General features: G+C 53.4%; 1 protein-coding gene across 2 annotated transcripts in view; it reads left to right on the top strand.

Annotated features, from left to right (window-relative positions):
• Positions 1 to 6402: 6402 nt before the first annotated feature.
• ACTL8 (actin like 8) overlaps positions 6403 to 15418 on the top strand; it is a 75961-nt gene continuing 66945 nt past the window's right edge. Inside the window, exon 1 of one of the 2 annotated variants that reach the window (XM_081580892.1) lies at positions 6403 to 6588. The gene's annotated coding sequence lies outside the window, so the exon portion shown is untranslated. Of the gene's footprint in view, positions 6589 to 9343; positions 9500 to 15418 lie in introns of those variants that run through there. The other variant, XM_081580891.1, reaches the window with a different exon arrangement.

Here is a 15418-nt window from a genome sequence, read left to right as displayed (position 1 = left end):
CAGCTCACCCGGACAGACGGTCTTTGGTCCCAAGGGGTCGAAGTGGGAGAGGTCTGCGGTGAGGATCAAGACCTGTATTCTGGCTCTAGCCTTTGTTGGGCTTCCCTGGCGGCTCAGCTGGAAAAGAATCCGCCTGCAATGTGGGAGACCTAGGTTCTAACCCTGGGTTGGGAAGATGCCCTGGAGGAGGGCATGGCAACCCACTCCAGTGTTCTTGCCTGGAGAATCCCCATGGACAGAGGAGCCTGGAGGGCTACAGTCCATGGGGTCGCAAAAAGTCGGACACGACTGAGTGACTAAGCACCCTTGTTGGCTGGGAGATTTTCCAGGTCTCAGTTTTCTTACCTGCAAAGTAGGGACAAGGATGGTATGTCCCCTTCTGGATGGTTGTGTTAGCTGTTGATTCTGAGAAATTCAAGCACTCCTCAACTTCGGCTGTGCACACTGACCCCCTGGAGTGGGTGAGCGAGGCAACCTCTGAATTTCTTATAAGCGTTCAAGTGTTGCATGCTGCTAGCCCATGGAGCACATTTTGAATGACGAAGGTTGTGAAGATGAAATGAAATGTAGGTTCCTAGCATCGTAGGAAGTGCTCGAAGGATGTACTACTTATCACCATCATATCATCACAACCATCAGTATCATTGCTTCATCTTTATCATCTTTACCACCATCGCCATCATGGACTTCATGGGTTGGCGTCATCACTGGAGCTTGTCTATGCCTTCTCTTGCTCCCATTCTCCAGAGGAGGTAATTGAGACCCAGAGCTGGTTTGAGACTTATGCCGCCAATTTTATTCAGAAGAGAAGCTCCCGGGGATGAGGGCTGTTACACTGAAGTAGACAAGAGCCTGATAGTTAAAAATCAGGAGACTGAGGTTCAGGTCTCACTCTGTTCCTTGTCCAGTTCAGTTCAGTTCAGTCGCTCAGTCATGTCTTACTCTTTGCAACCCCATGAATCGCAGCACGCCAGGCCTCCCTGTCCATCACCAACTCCTAGAGTCTACTCAAACTCATGTCCATTGAGTCGGTGATACCATCCAACCATCTCATCCTCTGTCGTCCCCTTCTCCTCCTGCCCTCAATCTTTCCCAGCATCAGGGTTTTCTCAAATGAGTCAGTTCTTCGCATCAGGTGGCCAAAGTATTGGAGTTTCAGCTTCAACATCAGACCTTCCAATGAACACCCAGGGCTGATCTCCTTTAGGATGGACTGGTTGGATCTCCTTGCAGTCCAAGGGACTCTCAAGAGTCTTCTCCAACACCACAATTCAAAAGCACCAATTCTTCGGCTCTCAGCTTTCTTTACAGTCCAACTCTCACATCCATACGTGACCACTGGAAAAACCATAGCCTTGACTACACGGACCTTTGTTGGCAAAGTAATGTCTCTGCTTTTTAATATACTGTCTAGGTTGTTCCTTGCTAATTAAGCCTTTGAACTTTAAAACAGATGGCTCACGCCCTTAAAGGCTATCCAGTTTAGCTCCTTCCACTGACGTCTCTAATATGTGGGGACACTGAGGTCAGTTAGATGAGAAGATACACAGTTAAGGACATAGATATCAGAGGTGGACAGTCTCGCATTCAAATCTCTACTTCATCACTTGCTGGTTGTGTTACCTTGGGCAAGTCACTTAATCTCTCCAAGTCTCAGTTTTCCCATCTGCAAAATGGGGTATGATAGCCAGGTTCCAAGATGTCCTCCAATGAACCTCACCTTCTGCTATTTATACCCTTTATCAATATCCTTCCACATTGTACCAGGTTTGGTCCGTGTGACCAACAGAACATGTCAAAAGGGATGGCATCCACTTCCAAGGTTAGGAGACTAGGTTATTAAAGATGCTGAGACTCTATCTTGAGTTTCTGTCTCTCCCTCCCACTCGCTCTGGGGGAAGCCAACTACCTTGTCCTGAGACCACTCAGGCAGCATATGAAGAGGCCCGCATGGTGAGGAACTGAGACCTCCCAATGGCCACGTGGATGAGCCTGAAAGTGAATTCCCTGACCCCCGTTGGACTTAGTGATGGGACAGCTACCCTGGCTGACAGCCTGCCTGCAGCCTCATGGGAGACCCAGTGCCATCCAGCTAAGCCGCCCCCAGATTCCTGGCCCTCCGAAGCTACAGGAGGTAATCAGTGTTTGTCATTTTAAGCTGTGAAGTTGTGGAGTAACTTGGTACACAGCAGTGGGTAAATAACATGTGGGGATAATGCTATCTGCCTTGTAGGTTTGTTGCGAGGGTGAAATTCAGGTGAGCACTTTGCATGGTACCTGATGCACGTTGAGGGCTGTGTGAAACATAAAACAGTGAGGGCATAGAGCAGATCATTGGCAACTCCGAGGTCACATGGCACGGAGGTGACAGGGTTGACGATCCTGTGGTTCCCAGATGCCCAGTGTTCACCATTTGTGTCCCCTGAGGCTTAAAGACCTTGGTGAGCACCGAAGGCTTTGCCAGAAAGGAAATGGCGGGACTAGGGGGTGTGGGGGCGGGCGGGAGATGTGATGGTGGTGGTGACCGTCCCTGGGCCTCTGGGAGGGAGAGCAGCCAGGGTATGTGCGTGGGGGTGTAGGGCTGAGCACAGGAATAGTGTCTGGGTGCATGTGTGTGCACACATGTATACATGTATGTGCATATGTGTAATGGTATATGTGGATGTGCATGTGTGCAAACACATGTGAGCATATGTGTATGCACACACATACATGTACATCTGTATGCATGTACATGTGAACGCGTGTGTGTGTGCATGTGTGTGCGTGCATGTGCGTGTGTGTAGGTCACCTCTGAAGACCCTTCAGCTCAAGAATGGCTGATAATCTGATTCACTGCTTGTTTCTGGGCCTGCTGTCTGTGGAAGGCTCTGGAAAACCATGGCAGCAGAGACAATTAACGAGCAGGAATGGGGGAGGCCAGGAGCCAGGGCATCTCTGAGGTGACAGAGAAAGAAGCCCAGGAGGAAGGTCCACTGGAGTTTGTTTCCCTGGCCCTCATGAGGCTTCTTGGTAAAGAGATACCAAAGAGGGTCTGAGTGGGAGGTAAGGCCCTGGGCCTCCAGTTCCAACATTCCAGGAAGCCCAGGGTTCTCAGTACCCACCAGATGGCTCCCTTGGGTCATCTTCTCCAAGGTCCTGGACCACTGAAGCTAGATGCATTGTTCTTGGGAGGGCTGGCCATGGTTTCCCCCGGCTTCTTAGATGGGACTGTAACCTGAACCATGGGAAATTCCTAGATATCACTCACTGCAGAGACAAGAGTAATGGGGGCACAGAGAGGCTAAGGAACCTGCCTCAGATCACACAGCAGGCTGTGACGGACTCAGGCCTGGAATCCAGGCCTCCTTGCTGAACACTCTCTCCCAGGGTGGAGCCTCTGCTAGGTGTCCTGGGATGCCCTGGTCCAGAGGCCTTCTGCGTGCATAGCCCCCTCTGGCTGGTAGGCCTACTGCCAGGAGAGTTGACACACCTTTGCCCCCTGCCTGGACCAGATGGGCCACTGTCTCACCCCCATCTTACCTACCTTTGTATTTTCACAGGGAAGAACTGGAGAAGACAATTCTGGGGGAATACAAAGTCTGCCAAGTTTGAGTCTGGCATTAACATGAGCAGCTGGATATCAGGTAGGTTGGAAATAGAATTAGCAAAAAGGGTCCCTCGGGAACTGCTGGGATCAGCTTGGCAACTGTCTCTCCTGGCTTCTGCCAGACCATCCATCTCAGGGATGTCTCCTCCTAGCCAGATCCTGCCTGCCATGTACCAGGAACATCAGAGAAAGAGTGTTCTGGAAGGTTCTAGAGTGTAGAAATAGGTTACAAGGGTCTCAGTTATGTACTTGATCACATAGAAAGGGAACTGGTGTGCATCTGGAGAGCCTGCTGGTACAGGCAGTGAGTGAAAGCCTTGCACACCCTTAGCTTCCCTCCTCATCACACCTGGGGTACAAGGCCCCGTGTTACAGATGAGGAAACCGAGACTTAGAAACTCTAGATTACTCCACCAAGGTCAGCCGCCTTCTAAGTCGCAGAGCTGAGATTTGAATCTAGATCTGTTTAACTCCAAACCTTGCCTATTTCCATCTCTGATATCTCTCTGAGTACCCTCTACACCCACGATGTCCAAATACCAGTCTGGATACTGGAGACACAGAGGTAAGTGGACCCTGGGCGTTGCCCTCAAAGCACTCATAGTTTAGAGAGGATATTAGCCATCGCTGCTTCGTTAATGCTGTGTAACAAATAGTCCCCCAAATCTCAGTGGCTTATAACTCTAAGCAGTTATTGCTCTTGCTCACAGTGGTTGCGTCGGCTGGAACGGCCTGCTACAGGCTGCAGGTTGGGTCCAGTGTGGCTTCTCTTGTCTCCATCTCCTTCTGACAGTGGCTACTTAGTTCTGCTTCCATGACTGGGCAGACATATACAATATCCTCTAAGGCTCCACGCTGAAATTGGCGCACTGTCCTGCTGCTCATATTCTAGGGCAAGTTACACGGCCAAACTCTACGTTGCTGGGGTGGGGAAATTTTCCTTTTCTACTTAGTGGGAGGCACTGCAAAGTCACAGGACAAAGGCACAGATGTATAACTTTCTAATAGGAAAGCAGGAAGAATAGTGAACAACAATCTAATCATCTTCTGGGGGAAGACAGACGGGCCTGTGATGCTAATACTGTACTGCCTTTCATTCAATCTAAGAAACCATCAACTGTAAGACACACCAGTAATTTATGTACCACCAAGAAAGAAAAGTGGCTGCCAACTGAAGTATGACATGACGCTTTCTCAGCTCACTGTATTTTATTTTATTCCTATGGAAAGAGCTATTCGATGCTTACGTAAACGTGGACGTGACAACGATATGAACCGTGTGATCAGGCCTCCTCCTGGCGCAGGCTGTGACAACTGTGTCACTGCAACCATTGTCCAAGGAGACTGTGAGATGCCATGGACTGCAAGACACAATCTGTTTTTAAGTATGTGAAAACACGTGGGTCTTAGAATCAGTGAAATGAATTGTTTACTCATGGTGAACACTTGTCCACAAATGGACACTGTGCTGAATAGTCTATGTGGATAAAGCACTTGTACTTTATGACAACTTAAGGGGAAAATATCCTCCCCATTTCAGAGATGAGAAGAGTAAGGCTCAGAGCAATCAGCTGTCTTCCCCAAGACCCACATTTCCTCATGTGTAAAATGGGGTTGCAGAAGTAACTACTGCATAGGTTGTGAGACATATTAGACTATTGAAAGCAGAGTCAAGCCCAGAGCGCTCACAGCATGCTGGTCACTCTGATGGGACATTCTGCCCTTCTGCAGTGAACATCAGTGTAATAAAAGCTATGACTGGACTAAGAGCTCAGGTCTGTGGGAACCCAGAAAAGAAGACTGGTGGCTTAACGATTTGGGGGGATTGTCAAATTAGATATGAGAAAAGAAAAAAAGAGTGTATGATCCATACACACATTTATTTACGCAGACACATTTGTTTACCTACCATGTGCAAGCCGTACACAGTGACTGAATTTGAAACCAAAAATTGGGGGGGGGAGCTAATTTTTAAAATTTGAGTTATAATTTATTTTCAGTTAAATGCACAGATACTGACTGTTCCCATTTGAAGATTTTTCACAAATGTAAATGCCTGTGTTACCACTGGCCCAATCAAAATAGACAATATTTTCATTACCCTAGAAAGTTTGATTGTATACCTTTTCAGTAAAATGTCTCACTCTCTATCTTGTTTTTAAAATTTTTGTCATTATAGATTAACTTGCCTGTATTTGAACTTGATATAAACAGGAACATACAGAATGTTCTGTTTTCTATCTGGCTTCCTTCACCTGACATAATACCTAGAAGATTAATCCCTGTATTAGTAATTCTGTCTTTTTCATTGCTGGGTAATATTTCACTGCGAGCTAGCTATTCACGATTGCCCTGCAGCTCTAAACTCATCCTTTTTGCCTGCAGACTGAAAGTGAATCTGGGCCCTTTAAACTACCCACCTGGCCCCGGCCACACGGCAAGCTCAGCCTCAGCCGGTAGGGGGCGCCGGAGTGGCTCGTGGCCACCTGCCCCGCCCCAGCTCGCCCCGCCCCCCGGCTCGCCCCGCCCCAGCTCGCCCCGCCCCCTGGCTTCCCCCACTCCCAGCTCGCCCCGCCCCCTGGCTTCCCCAGCCCCAGCTCGCCCCGCCCCCTGGCTTCCCCAGCCCCAGCTCGCCCCGCCCCCTGGCTTCCCCCAGCCCCAGCTCGCCCCGCCCCCGGCTCGCCCCGCCCCGGCTCGCCCCGCCCCTGCCTTCCCCCACCCCCAGCTCGCCCCGCCCCCTGGCTTCCCCAGCCCCAGCTCGCCCCGCCCCCTGGCTTCCCCCACCCTCAGCTCGCCCCGCCCCCTGGCTTCCCGCGCGCGGTCTCCTGAGCACGTGCGGCGTGTCCCGTGCGCCTGGGTGGTGTCTCCCGCCAGGTCTCCGCGGCCGTGGTGTAGCAGCCGGCACCCCGCACCCCTTTAAGGCGGTTTTGTAGTGGGGTGACTCTGGTGAGACGCCTCTAGTGAGCGGCCCTTGTGGCATTCCTCAGGGCAGACTTCTGGTGAGTCCCACAGGCTGGATTTCTAGCAAGTTCCGTGGGTGTGCGTCACGGACCAGCTTTCCGCCCCACAGGCGTGCCCCTCAGTGAGGTCCAGATGCCCGTGCTGGGGGGTGTGTGGGCACTGCTTTGGGGGCTCTGCTTCGCCCAGGGTCTTTTCCTGGGGGTTTCATTTCAGCTTTAGGAGGGGGCTCTTGGGGGCTCTGCCTCAGCTCTGGGTGGGAGGTCTTCTTTGGGCGGGGGCTCTCTCACCTTTTGGGGTTCTGTCTCAGCCTGGTGGGAGGTTTGTTTTTTGGGGGGCTCTCTGCTCCGTATTAGCCCGGGGATCAGGGGTGCTCCCTGGGGGCTCTGCATCGGCCGTGGTTTTGGGGGGGGCTCTTTCTTTAGGGCTCTACCTCAGTCCTGGGGGACTCGCTCTGGGACTTTTACCAAAGCCCTGAGAAGGTCTTCCTTGGGGACTGGATCTTAGCCTTGGGGGTGGGTAGTGGACGCTTTGAGGCTCAATCTCAGCTCTATGGGTTGTGCTGCTTCTTGTAGCTGCTGTTCTTACATTAACTATAGTTCTTTCTATTAGCCAGTGTTTGTTGGTTCAGTCTCCTGTTACAATTTAATAATTCTTCATTTGAAATGTTCCCTGTTAAAATTACTGTGTGATTTCTTTTTCTCAGTTGGACCCAAACCAATATAGAATTGGTTTCAGGAGAGATAACAGGAGATTGACCTGTAAATATGAGATTTATGGGTTAGTTTTTTCTTGTCTTTGGGCTTGAGCATGAGCCCTTGCTAATAGGAAATGGAATGCTGGTAACCCAAGGTGTGTAGTGGCCATACAATTAATGGAGATATTACGCGTGGTGGATTGAGATAAAGCGCCACTCAGGCAGATCCCTTGGGAGCCTGAGTGGTACTGCCCTTGACTGTTAGGGCGGTAATGATGGCTGTAAGGACTGTGGGATGGGGTGGATTCTTTGGAGGGCTCTTGAGTACTTACACAGAGAAAGCAACAAGCTCAGGTCCATTAACTCTCTCTTCTCATCTGGTGTGAGAACCAGAGAGCTTCCATGACAGCCCCTTACAAAAGCTCTTATTTCTTGCAGCCCCAGGGCTGATATTGCTGAAATTCAAATAAAAAAATTAATTGTGCTGGTTGCTGAATTATAACCACAATTGAATTCACATCTTGACAAATTGCTCATGAGGAAGTTAGGGCATTAACTGGGAAAGAAGGGGGTCCTGAAATGTGGGGTGGGGACATCTGTGGGGCCCAGATGAAACTGGTGGTCTCAAACTCCAAGTGGCTGGGAGCATCCCATATGGGTGGTGGGAGTTTTCCTTCCAGTGTCTGAGGAGGGTGTTCTTCCTCTGCTTAAAAACCCAGTAATAACCTCAGCAGAGGCAGATACCCTGAAAGGGGATGCCTGTTTTCCTTAAGATTCAACATAACCACCCCCTCTTGTCACTAGACTTTTAAGGGTCAAATCTCAGTCCATTCCTTGGTGACTGGAACTCAATAGGACCTATGAGGGAAAATTCAAAAGAATTGCCACACTTTGCTAATATATATCAGCAGAAATGTGGGAAATGTGTATGGAAGTGTATTATAAGAGTTTTTGACCCAAGAGGGCAGAATATCACACTGGTTTGGGCTGAGTTCATTGCTGTGGATGCCCTGACTAGAGATTCTGGGTTTGATTGTTAGCATGTGCAGCGGAGGGTGGCTCTGACAGTTTACTTGGTTGACTCACTGAAATCTGGACTCAATGGTACAGTTAATGGGGTTGTGGGGTCGTGATGTGGAGGAGGGAATTCAAGGGCTTGGGGAGACAGGAGTGTTGGGCTGGATGTATTCCATGAAACCTGCCGTTTCCAGATCCACGCTGATTCACAGACCCAGAAGCCCTCCGGAGGCCAGGTCCTGTGGAAGAAGGGGCCTGCATTATTGCCACAAGCACTTGCTATAAATATTCCTCCGAATCTGCCCCACAGGGACTGGCAGCCATTTACCAGAGTGGCTGTGCATTGGGGCACAGGAAATGTCCGCACGGTTCTTAAATTACTAGGCATAGGCTCTGAATTCGCGCTGATTCCTGGGGACCTGCAGTGCCGCTGTGGCCCATACGTCAAAGTGGGGCTTAGGGTGGGTAATAGAAAGAGCCTTGGCTCCCGTCTGACTCACAGTGGACCCACCCCGAGGTTATTTATGCAGTGTCTGAGTGAATTCATGGAATAAGCCCTCTTGGCAACTGTTTTGTTTTCTCCCCTTTCCAGTTTTATTTCACATGCAAGGTTTTGGAAGCTAGCTTTAAAGTATAGTCTTTAGGCAACAATATTCTGTGGAACTGTGACTGAACTTGAGGGGTAATAAACACAGTCTTATGACTGTGGGGCTGTTGGTTTCATTTTATGGAGAGGGTGAGAACTTTGCTTGTAAGAAGGATAGCTGTGTCTTCTTAGGTAGAGATACAGAGTTGTGTTGCCGTACAGGGGTTCAGTTCTACGAGAAGGGCTCACGTGGAAACCGAGTCATCAAAGAGGTGGGTATGCTGGATAAACTCACCCTTCTTGCCTGTGAACTGAAAGTGAAGCTGGGCCCTTTAAATCCCACCCCCGCCCCCGGCCACACGGCAAGCTCAGCCTCAGCCTGTAGAGGGCGCCGGAGAGCCACTCGCCCGCCCCGCCCCCGGCTCGCCCCGCCCCCCGGCTCGCCCCGCCCCCGGCTCTGCGCGCGCGCGGGCGCCTGAGCACGTGCGGCGTCTCCAGTGCGCGTGCGCGGCGTCTCCCGCGCACAGGCCCCGTGGCCGCTGTGTAGCAGCCGGCACCCCCCGCATCCCTTTAAGGGCGGTTTTGTCGCGGGGTGACTGGTGAGACGCCTCGTGTGAGCAGCCCGTGTGGCGTTGCTCAGGGCAGACTTCCGGTGAGTCCCCCAGGCTGGATTTCTAGCAAGTTCCGTGGGTGTGCGGTGTTTTCTGCCCGGGCCACAGGCGTGCCCCAGTGAGGTCCGGGTGGCCGCGCCGGGGGTGGGGTGGGGGGTGGGCATTCTTCGTAGGGTTCTCCTGCAGTCTTGGGGAGCTCCTCTTCGGGCGCGCTCATCCTGGGGGAGGGGTGCTCTCTCGGGGGCTGTGTTCGGTCCTGGTGGAGGTGGTGGAGGCCGTCCCTCGGGGTCTCTGTGTCAGCCCTTGGGGGGTTTTCCTTGGTACTGTTCCCTGAAGTTCTCTTTACTTCTTTCTAGCTAGGCCTTGTTAATACAGTCTGCTGTTACGGTTGATAATTCTTAATATGGAACTTGCTCTGTTCAAATTGCGGTGTGCTTTTTCCCTCCTGTCGGTTGGAAAGCGATATACATTGTACATATAGATCATAAGTTTGTTTATCCATTTTCATGTTGATATTTCCAATTTAAGGCTGTTACGAGTAATTTGCCATACATATTGTCAAATGGAGAAGATTTTCTGTGTGATATACTTTCATATTGCTTGGATAGATAACCTCGAATCAGTTCCTTTGTGAAGGCCAGGCTAATGGACTTTAACTTTGTCTGGAGGGTGCTGAGGAATTACTGGGAGTTTTATGGGGTGTTTCTTTTTTTTTTTTTTGTAGCAGTGATGGGATTCAGTGTGGGTCTTGCTTGGAAGGATTGCTTGGCCCTGTGTGAGTTGGTGGGGCACCAACCTTCCATTCCCTGGGATGAAGGTGGCAGCTCAGCTTGGTGGCTCTGCCGTGTGCTCTGTCTGCTGCTGCTGCTAAGTCGCTTCGGTCGTGTCCGACTCTGTGCGACCCCATAGACGGCAGCCCACCAGGCTCCCCCGTCCCTGGGATTCTCCAGGAAAGAACACTGGAGTGGGTTGCCATTTCCTTCTCCAATGCATGAAAGTGAAAAGTGAAAGTGAAGTTGCTCAGTCGTGTCCGACTCCTAGGGACCCCGTGGACTGCAGCCCACCAGGCTCCTCCGTCCACGGGATTCTCCAGGCTAGAGGACTGGAGTGGGCTGCCATCGCCTTCTCCATGTACTCTATCATCTATTTGTAAATCTGTGAAATGGGAATGTTCTCATGCATCTACAGAATTGTTGGCGGGACTGAGTGGGATGATGCCAATGGGGCCTTTAGCATGGGGTAGGTGTGCATGGGGCATTGCAGCCAAAATGCTGGTTTTATCGGGTGTTTTAAGCCTGGGTGTTCCAGTTTTTCCCTGGCACCAGCTCCCGTATATCCAGAGATCAGAGCCGAGAGGGGTGGACACGGGTCTCAGCACCCTGCCCAGAGGCACCTCTGGACCCAGAAAAGGCAGAGCACGGAGCGCGGCTGCCCACTGCTGCTCAGTGCCTGGCACTTTCCGACACCTTCTTGTGGCTTTCCTCTGGGGAGTGGACCCAGAGGTGGCCTTGGGTTCTGGGCTCTTTGCCCAGCCCCTTGACAGTCACCTCAGCTGGCACCCTGCCAGCCTGAGCCCCGAGCCACCGCACCCCAGCAAGTCAAACGGCCATGATTAGTCAAATAAAATTTCCATCTGTTGAGGAATTTACAAGAGTTATTACTGGCTATAAAACCAATCGGAGGAGAATGGCTCTGAGGGGGTAAGTGCCTCTAATTGTGCGGTAGTAACTTTTAAATAAGGTTGCAGATGTCCTTATCACAGTGATCCAGATCCCCGTGGTGAGCAGGCCGAGGGGGGCTGGGCTATGCGGGCCTCCTCCACTGCAGAGGGAGGAAGAAGAGGGCCCTCTGCGTTGGAACCTTGGGGGTTGTGGCATTTCAGCATGGTCCTGGATGCACGCTGCAGGCGCTTAATGAATGCATGTTTCTGCTTTCTCTGCTTCCCTCCATCTTCCTCTGGGGCCCGAGGCAGGCTCCTGGTCAGAGGCAGCAGTCTTTCTGGGCCAGGGTCCCGTTGTAATAGACTCTGTGTGACCAGCAGTGTATAACCCCCCTGGGCTTCCATAGCTTCATCTCTGAAATGGGACAATGAATTGCCAAGCGTCCGTCCCAGAGGAACGCCGAGAGGAACGGTGTTTGGGAAGGTGGGCCCAGCCTTGTTCTCGCACAATAGGCGGTTTTGCTCTCGTGCCTGACTCATTTTGCTGCCTCCGCGTCTGGGGGTGGAGGTGGCAGCTTCCGTCTTGGATGCGGAGGTTTGAGGTGGCCGAGGGACTCCTCTCAGGTCACCTGGATGCCGGGGCTCCTGAAGTCCAGCCCCTTCCTTCGTCCTTCCTGAGAGACTGAGAGCAAGACCGTACTTTGGGGCAAACCCGAGTTCCTGGTGGCTGGGGTGAGCCGGCGAGGTCGGGGTTCTTGCCGAAAGGGATTCAAACAGCACTGAGGGTGGAGATAAACTACCCGCTCCCAGAGAGGGTGGTTCCCAGGGTCCAGACCCCTGGAGGCAGGGCTTGGGCCTGAGACCTGAAGACACACAGTCCCCGGCCTGCTAGGCCAGAGGTCTCTCCGTGGTCCCTCTGTTCCTCCCTGGCCTTCCTGCCCACCTTGCGGTCAAGTGCGAATGCGCCTGCCCCTCCGTCTCAGGCCCTTTAAACTCGGGGGCGTGCACCTGGGTCCACAGCCGGCTACTCTCCTTAGAGCCGCTTGTCGAATAACCTACACCCGGGGCCAGGAGCCGTCGGGGTTCCGCCCGTACTGGCCTGGGCTCCCTTCTAGACAGGTAGCTCTGACGCTGGGCCCCTTTCCCTGCCAGGCACTTTGAGGCGGACCCTTTGGTTGGAGTGGCCGGAGTCCCTGGGGACGGCGGGGGCCGATGCTGATGTGTGAGGAGCCGAACCCTGTGGTGGGGCCTTCTCAGGGACGCCTTCTCTCTGGGTACCCCCCCCCCCCCCACCAGGCCTCGGACTGGGCGTTCCTGCAGCTTGTTCCTTGGGGCTGCTCGAGGCTGTGGAGGGGAGAATCGGCCGCGCAGGGGCTTCTGGCTCAGCGGCAGCTCCATGATCTGCTGTGTGAACCGGGGACTCAGTCTCCATCTCTGTAACGGGGAAGGTAGACCTGCCTTGTGGGGTCAACGTGACCATGCGGGAGAGAAACTCCTGGCAGGAGGAGCAGGTCTCCAATTCCTTGTTTCCCCTTCTGAGGCATGCGAGGATGCCTCTGGGGAGGGGAGGCTTTTGGGGCTGGAGTGAGGATCTAGAACTTTCCCTGGTAGTCCACTACGGGATGAAAGACCCTGTGATGGGGTTGGCGTCAGGGAAAGGCCTTGGTGCCTGTGAGCTTTGAATAACAGTGGGGTTTGCTTCTTTGAATGAACTTCCATCGTGCTGATGACTTCATCCCCAGAGGGGTCTCATGGTGTCTAAAATAGTGGGGGGTGGCTTTGTCAGTGTAACGCCTGGGGTGGTCCTGGCTTGGCCCTTGGCGCACGCGTGTGCCCCCATTGGTGCCCCACTCGCTCCCTTTACATTCCTCCCTCCCCCTAACTCCCACTTCTTCTGACATGAAGATAGCAGCACAGCCATCATCATTCCTTTTACAAATGATGAGACAGGCCTAGGGGCTGGGGCTCCAGTGGAGAGAGTTGGTTTCAGGTCTCAGAGCTCAGACTTCCTGTCTCTCTAACAAATACAGCATTTACATAGTGAATGTGCCCTTTGATGCCCGATGCTGTAACAAGGCAGGAGAAGCCAGCCTATCCAGTGCCCCTGGTGGGTGGGGAGACGGGCAGTGAACAAGCCAACCCAGGCATGGAAGGATTCCAGGGTACAGCAGCGCGGAGACCACTGTTCAGTGGGTGGCGTCGATGAGGTCTGGGGGTGGGAGAGGTGCGTCCGGGGTGCCCTCAGTCACGCTGCACGTTCCTGCCCCCGTGGTTCTCCCACCTCACCCTGGGGAAGCACGGGCTGGGCGGTGGGAGCCCCCGCCTGGCGTCTGGCCCTCCGAGCCCCTCCTGGTGCCCCCACCTCCCTTCCCTGGGGCGACAATGTAGGGCCTCTCGCCTGGGAGGAGAGTCTGGTCAGTCCCCTCTGGAGAGGATGGTGCGGAGGGCGCAGAGAATCCCCCTCAGGCTTGGAGAGGCTTTTCTGAGGGGCTGATTTCATCTTTTCATCCCAGTTTCTCATCAGCTGGAGGCCTTCTCTGGGGTTGCTGGGTTCATGCCCAGGCCTCGGGCCCTGGGAGGCTTACAGCAAAGTGTCCCTTTGTCTTATTCCTCTGTTTTCCCTTCTGCCCGCCACCCCCTGCCCAAAAGAACAGGGGATTGGGGGCTTCCAGCTGAGCGGTGTAGTGGGTGGTGGGCGTCCGCCGTCAGGAAACCTGAGTTTGAGGCAGAACTCTGAGCTTTACCGGCGGATGGCCCAGTGAGTCTGAGCTGGAGCTTCCTGTTCGCCGAGTAGGGGTGTGAGCTCCCAGGGCTGTCAGCAGGGCTAAGGAGACAGGGACTTCTCTCGTGATGACAGTGATTTTCGGCGATATGTCCCAGATCCAGTAGCAAAGGACAGAAACAGAGCCACGAGGCGTGGCGCTGGCTGAGGCCCCAGAGCTGGCGGCAGAGCTCACCAAGGTGCCAGGGCCCTCGATGCACACGGCGTCTGGCTGGCCGCTCTGCTCAGGTGGCCGGCCTTGGGCTGGTGCCCTTCTGTCCCTCCCCAAGGTCCCTCTGTCTTTCCCTGAGAGTCTGGCCCTCCTCGAGTTTATCGGTGTCCTCTCCAGCTCTGGATTTCTCTTCTTTTTTTTGTAGCTTGTTTATTTTAGGCTGTGCCCGGTCTCCGTCGCTGCGCAGGCTTTCCTCTGGTGTGGCGAGCAGGGGCCGCTCTCCGTCACGGTGCCCAGCCTGCTCACTGCCGTGCTTTCTCTTGTGGCACACGGGCTCTAGAGCACAGATCAGCAGTTGGGGGTCGCGGGCTTAGTTGCCGTGCAGCACGTGGGATCTTTCCGGGTCAGGGATCGACCCTACGTCTCTGCACTGGCAGGTGGATCCTTCACCTCCGAGCCGCCAGGGAAGCCCTGGATTTCCCTTCTTGACCAAAGGAAAGAGTGAGTCCTGTTTCAGTAGGAGGCAAAGAAAGTATCAGTCGCTCAGTCGTGTCCGACTCTTTGCGACCCCGTGGATTGCAGCCCGCCAGGCTCCTCTGTCCATGGGATTCTCCAGGCAAGAATACTGGAGTGGGTTGCCGTGCCCTCCTCCAGGGGATCTTCCCGACCCAGGGATTGAACTCGGGTCTCCTGCGCTGCGGGCAGGTTCTTTCCCACTGAGCCACTCATTCTGTTGCAAGTTCCCTGCGGGTCAAGGCTGGCCTGGGCAGGCCGGTGACTGCAGCATGGTCCTGCCTACAGAATGCTTAGTTGGAGTTACTTAGATATGATGGAGCGTGATACGGTGCATGGGAGCACAGAGAGTGTGCAAACTTCCCCTGGGGTGGGGAGTAGCAGGGAAGGCTTCCTGGAGGAGGTTACATCTGAGTGGACTCTTGAAACACGAACTGCAGAAAGCAGGCAGACGAGAGGATTGGAAGAATGACAGGCCAGGAACAAAGAAGGCTTCTGGGCTGGGATGACCTGGGCTGTGTTGCTGCTGGAGGGTCAGGCGTGGGACAGGGGACGGTGAGCGTTGATGGGGCAGAGCCTTGAATGTCAAGCCACGGAGCTTGGGTTCCATGCCGAGGGCGATGGGTGCCAGGGACGGTGTGAAACGGGGACGGTGAGATCAGGCTTGTTCTTTAATGGCTTTTCTCTCTCTAGCCCAGTTGTCTTTACTGTGCTTTTTTTTTTTTTTTTTTGCCCTTCAGGGGACTTTGGTTGTCAGAACTTGGGGGCAGGGGTGCTACTGGCATTTAGTAGGTAGAGGCCAGCGATGCTGATGAATCTGTCACACTGCACAGGATGCCCTTCCCCTACGACAG

Source organism: Giraffa tippelskirchi, chromosome 3 (genome assembly GCF_054371585.1).
Source record: "Giraffa tippelskirchi isolate mGirTip1 chromosome 3, T2T-mGirTip1v1.2.pri, whole genome shotgun sequence".
Lineage (NCBI taxonomy): Eukaryota > Metazoa > Chordata > Mammalia > Artiodactyla > Giraffidae > Giraffa > Giraffa tippelskirchi.
The sequence above is the reverse complement of the archived record's forward strand: the minus strand, read 5'-3'. Positions and strand labels throughout refer to the sequence as shown.